Source organism: Rhinolophus ferrumequinum, chromosome 20 (assembly GCF_004115265.2).
Source record: "Rhinolophus ferrumequinum isolate MPI-CBG mRhiFer1 chromosome 20, mRhiFer1_v1.p, whole genome shotgun sequence".
Classification (NCBI taxonomy): Eukaryota; Metazoa; Chordata; class Mammalia; order Chiroptera; family Rhinolophidae; genus Rhinolophus; species Rhinolophus ferrumequinum.
This window is the reverse complement of record NC_046303.1, coordinates 44,456,633-44,462,954: the sequence shown is the minus strand read 5'-3', so window position 1 is coordinate 44,462,954 and position 6,322 is coordinate 44,456,633. Positions and strand designations below refer to the sequence as shown.

General features: G+C 41.6%; 1 pseudogene; it reads left to right on the top strand.

The window, feature by feature from the left end:
- The first annotated feature begins 3,332 nt into the window (after positions 1-3,332).
- On the top strand, positions 3,333-4,186 carry LOC117012454 (ADP/ATP translocase 3-like; annotated as a pseudogene).
- Positions 4,187-6,322: the final 2,136 nt, after the last annotated feature.

Genomic DNA, 6,322 nt, shown 5'->3' with positions numbered 1-6,322 from the left:
AGAGCGCACACACACACACACACACACACACACACACACACATGCATACACACGGCAAGAGCGAGAGAACCTGGGATACCATGTTTTTGTTAAGGTCCATGTGTGGAGTGCTTTGGAGTTCCCAGGCTAAGGTTGATTGGTGAACTGAAACCAAAAGAGTGGGGTTTTGGTAGCATCCATGCTGGTCTTATCTAAAAGCAGCATAAGGTGAAGCCCACGGGAGGCAGTGGAGGCTGTTGACCACAAAAACTGTTGGGGAAGTCATATCAGGAGCTTACATTTGCTTGTGACTCTCCAGGTTGCTGCGTAGCCATGCACTTGCAGGGGGTGCTAGTGTCAAATTCACCTCACTGCAGGCTAAACAAAACGGATGATGAGGCAGCAATACCATGGGACAGCTTAGCTAAATTCTCCACCCTCATACATTCCTTATTCTTTCCTACAGGTGCATTTTTTAGTTTACATAATGGACCTGTGCTTATATAAAATAAATTAGAGTTTCTAAAATAGACAAATGAGTGGACGGCTTTGAAGTATTCAATAAGATTCTGTAATTTATAAAGATTTATTTAACTTCTTGTGGAAACAGTAAGCACCACAAGTTCATTTAAATGATAATTCAGCTTATAACAATTTAATTAACACCAAAGCATCAATCAAAATGAGGCACAACTATGTAAGCAAAATAGAAAAAACTGAAAGTAAAATTGTTTAATGGATTGTCTAGAGAAGTCCAGGGAGTCATATTGTAACATCAACTCTGTTACTAGTTAACTGCTTCTGACTTAGGAAAATCATAACTTCAGCTCCTTTTCTGAACCATGAAGTAGCTGGGTTAAACGTGTGTTTATCAAACTGTTAAGCCATAACATACTTTTCAGAATTATTCAGACACCTGCCATGAGTGCTGAGTAAAGTGAGATTTTTTGATTTTCAACCATTCCTGTTGAATTCATACAACACAACTCTACTCTCATCTGACCTGTTAAGGATGCCGGAACATTTTTCTTCGTCTGAGTAAAGACTTACACTACTAGTAGTATTTGAAAAACAACTTCATTTCTAAGCTTATTTCTCACATTGAGGTTCTATTTTTCCATTATCTCAAATGAAGGGATTGACCTTAAAGTGAATATTAACTTTGAGAACGTGCTTTTGGCTTTCAGAAAATGATTTATTAGAAAATAAAACTTTATGCAACTGTTTTGCAAAGTATTTGTGAACATTTGAGGATTTTAGGGCCAGAAAAGGTAGTGCCTCCTTACAATTTTTCCTTTGTACATGCGATCTGTTTTTTTGATGTTTCGAAAAATAGCCCTTATGTTTCAAGAACTTCAGGCTGAAATATTTACCCATAAGAAGGTGTTATATTTGGCATTTGCTTCAAAATAATTAGGGACTTGGCTAAATGAGTTGGGTACTGATAAAATCAGATCACTCAGGAGTTGATAATTGTTGACACCGGATAATGGGTAAATGGAGTTTCACTATGATATCATTGCAACATTTGCATACGTTTGATATTCTCTATAGTAATTCTTTTTTTTAAGATTCTATTTTGGAGAAGAGTTTAATTCATTTATTATAAGAGTTTTGATACCATAGCCAGGAGCAATTACTGGTCCACTTAGGCTTCACTGAGCAGAACGTTCCATGTGATTGTACTATATCTTAGATGGTATTTTTTGTTCAGCCAAGTTACATTGCACCTTTTACCTTCACTGTTAATTCTCAAATATATACATAAAGAGATTTTACATGACTGTCATTAAAATCCTTTGTTGCTATCACCTCTGCTCATTCCTTACGCAGACACATTCTCTTTTAAGTTATTGTAAAAATTGACAATTATTTTATCAGTTTAGTTATAGATATCTCTATATTTAAAAAAAAAACGGTTTTAATAGTGTAAAATGACTCCTTGTAGACCATTAGACTCTGCTGTGTTATATTCAGACACTTAGAATTACTGTATAGTACACTTCCTACTTCCACTGAAAACATGAATTTTAGTTTCATTATAGTTCTGGCTTAGAACGTGATGTTCCCACTTGTACTGTTACTAAATCAGTCTTCTGTCAGTTCAGAAATCTGGGAAATTGAAACCATTTTGCCTTTACTTTTAAACATTGCTTCATTTCTTTTTCATTTTGAAACTGCTCTATTGTGGGTCACTGTCTAATAGAGAACCAGATAGTGCTATTGAAAAGCTTCAGTATATCCTAAAATCAAATCCTAATGAAAAGAACTTCCGGAAAATTTACACTAGTGAAAGTCATGTTTTAAAAACTTGATGTTGTTATTTTTACCTCAGAGATATTTATAAATCATCTTCATTATTTTAAAAGTAATTAAGGGGAATCATCTTCACTGAATGTATCTTCCCTGTAAATTGAAGCTAGCATGCAAGGATATATCCTATTCATTATAAGAGTGATGCATTTAAGCCATTAATTGTAAACTATTTTTGACATTCATGCTATCTAATTTGTAGATTGAAATATTCATTAGTATAGAATTTATAATGTTTTAACATACCTGCGTTGAGTTTGGGAAATACTATACTTGGGAAATTAGACACAGAAGCCAACGCCCATGTCATACACCACGGTTACATTGATGTGTCTACCCCAGCTCACATCTATGGCCTTGTGGTCCCCTCATGGCCAGGTAACAAAAGAGAAAAAGTGCTGAACTTGGTTCATGGACGGGTCAAATTGGTGTGTAAATTCAAGCCACATCTGCTTGAATGGACTGCTGCTGCACTACAGGTCTTCTCATGGTTGACCTTGAAAGAAAGCGATGAGGGAAAATTCCCCCAGTGGATAGAGCTCTTAGGGGGGCTCTTGGTCATCCAACTTATATGAAAATAAAAGTGACCTGAGGTTAGAATTCAGAATACTTCACGGGTCTTGGCAAATAGCTTGATTGGCTGTTCCTGGGCCTGGAAGGAGAAAGATTGAAAAATTAGAGCCAAGAACTTCTGGGTAGTAGGTTTGTGGATGGACCTATGGGCCTGGACACTAAAAGCCACGCTCATGTATCACATGCTACGACCTACTAGATTCCATTCTCTATGGAAATATCACTCAGCACTCAAATAGAATGACTTGGCTAGCAGACCTCAGTCTGCTTCTGCCATTAGTCACTCAAATTCTGTCTAAATGGGTTCATGAACAGAATAGCCATATAGTCTCAGGCAATGGCTTTACCATGAAGAGATCCCATTCAGCAAGGCTGTTTAAACTATTCAGTCCTGCAGGGGGCAGCACTGAGGCAGCAGCACCCACCCTCTTAGCTCCTCCTCTCTGCTCTGCGCCAGCTGTGCCACCATGAAGGAACACGCCTTCTCTTTTGCCAAGGACTTCCTGGTGCCATCTCCAAGACGGCGGTGGCCCAGATCAAGTGGGTCAAGCTGCTGTTGGAGGTGCAACATGATGGTAAGCAGATCGCAGCCCACAAGCAGTACGAGGACATCGTGGACTGCATCGTGCGCACCCCCAAGGAGCAGGGCATGCTCTCCTTCTGGAAGGGCAACCCGATCAGCGACATCTGCTACTTCCCTATGCAAGCCCTCAAGTTCACCTTCAAGGATAAGTACAAGCAGGCCTTCCTAGGGACTGTGAACCAGCACACACAGTTCTGGAAGTATTTTCCTGGAACCCTAGCCTCTGGCGTGGTGGCCAGGGCCACCTCCCTCTGCTTTGTCTACCCCCTGGTATTCACTAGAACCCGTCTGGTGACCGACGTGGGGAAATCTAGCGCCGAGCGGGTGTTCAAAGGCCTGGGAGACTGGTGAAAATCACCAAGTATGACGGCCTCTAGGGCCTGTACCAGGGCCTCAGCGTCTCCGAGCAGAGCATCCTCACCTACAGGGCTTTCTACTTCGGCGTGCACGGCAGGCCAGAGGCATGCTCCCCAACCAAGTGATGGTGAGAGGGGTCACTGCCCCACTGTGACAGCCGTGGGCAGCACGGTCTCCTACCTCTTCGACACCGTGAAGCAGCACGTGATGATGCAGTTGGGGTGCAAAGGAGCTGACATCATGTGCCGTGGGACTGATGGCGGAAGATCTTCACCAACGAGAGGCGCAAAGCCTTTCAGGGGCGCCTGGTCCAAGGTCCTCAGGGGTATGGCCAGTGCCTTCGTGCTGGTCCTTTATGTCAAGCTGAAGAAAGTTATCTAGGTGCATCCTCTCCCTTAGACAGCTTAGACACTGGGATCAGGAGAGTGGTGGAGACTACTTCACTGTTATGGACCTTCCAGAAATTCCGACATCTTTGTCTGGCCTGATCATGTGTAGGAGGCTGGGGAGAGCTGTAGAATGGGGTTCATTGTGATCACGACCACTGGCACTCTGGTTCCATGCACTAATTACCGCAGGGAGGGGAATCCTGACATCTTCATGGGTCCACATGCAGGGCAGCCCTGCTACCCTGGTGCTTGTAGGACCGAGCTGTGTGTAAGTATTTATTTAAAGAAAACCATGCCTCCCATTTGTGCTTAAGCACTATTCTCTTTTGCACAGCAGATTACTTGCTATTCCATTCTATGTTAAGCATTCTGCTGCAAAGCGTAAGAACAGGACAGAGGGGAAAAAAATGGTTAAACTACTTCTGCTACCAAATATTGAACATGACAGCAGGAGACCAAAGCTGAGACCGTCATTCAGCACCATTTCCCAAGGAATCTCAGGAACCACTTTGTGGCTAATTGACCACTTTCACTCTGAAAGAGAACATTTCAGCTTGATTTGAATCAACACATATTACTATTATAGACTTGTCTTTCCTTCCCACAGGGCCTGAGCCAGACCACTATTCCCGGGCTTACGGAGTACTTGATTCACCAGTATGGGATCTTGTCTAACATCACATCAAAAAAAGGACCCCCTTTATAGCAAAGGACAAGCAACTGTGAGCATATAACCAATGGCTACACTCATCCTATCACATATTACACCTTCAGGAAGCTTCTGGAGAGGCGGAGTGTTGGAATACTCTTAAAAGGCACAGCTAAGTTCCTTGCTCACAAATGATACCCTGAAAGGATGTAGTGACATCTTCCAGGATACATACTAAATTAATGATTATACACCACAAATTAATATTGAGTCCTGTAGATATTAAAAAGATGGATACCGGAAACAAGGGATAGAAGCTGGGGTAGTCTCACTTAGTATTACTTGTGATGACTCATGTGGAGCACACATGTGCTTTCCATCACTGCAGCTCTAGGCTCTAATGTGTATACTCATACAGGTTTCTAGGGAGATAATCTCTCTACCAGAGGACACAGAAAGAATCTCGTTAAACTTTAAGCTGTAGTTGCCACCAGCTCACCAAGAAATTGGTAGGCAGGGAATGGAGTCATTCTGGCCAGGGTAAATAACTCTGGCCATCAGGAGACAGTAAGACTGCTATTATAAAATGGGACCAGGAAGAAGTGTTTGTGGGATGCAGGCCATCCACTGGGGCATCACTTGGTGGTGTCCTGGCTAATATAGACAATCATCAACAAGTGCAGCAGTCACAGCCTCAGAAGGACATGGCTGCAGGTCTCAGAACCCTTAGGGATGAGGGTATGAATTATCCACCAGGTAATCAACCTAGACCAGCAGAGGTACTGCCTGTAGCAGAGAAATGAGCAGAAGAGAAGAGCTAGGATGAGTATGTGCAGGAGGTGTTCTGCGGTCCACACTGGAGTGTCTGCTCAGATCCTCTTTCAGGACTGAGGCACTCATTTCCATAACGTCTACGAGTGTTGACAGTAGATGGATCACAACTAAAACTTTCCCACAATATTGGCCTCAAACAAAGGGTAAGAAAATAAGAGTTGACCTCCTTGCTTCAATTCAGGACATCTCTGTGGGCCAGCTTCAGAGAAACCCATTGGTTCAGCTGAAGCCCTTTTTGTAACTGCAGCACAGTTCAACTTCTCTCTTTGCTCAGTTCTCTTTCCCTCACTTCCTTCTGGGTGTCTTTTTCCAGGAGTATTCTTCAATAAAATACTTGTAAGAAAATCTGCAGCTTGGAGTTAGTTTCCTGGGAACCAGAACTACTATATGAGATACTAATTATAAATTAGTTTTGATTTATTAGTTTAAAACAACTTAAATAAGATTACTCAATTACTAGTTTTATTTTACACAAGGGACTTCAAAATATATACAAAGATATTATGATATTATTTCCCAACTTGCTAAACATTGACCTTTGAATGCATGTATATATATATATTAGAATCTGTCTTAGATTCACATGCTCAATAATTTGGCTAAGAAATTGAAGGAAAAGTGTAGTAGGTATATGTGTAAAATCCA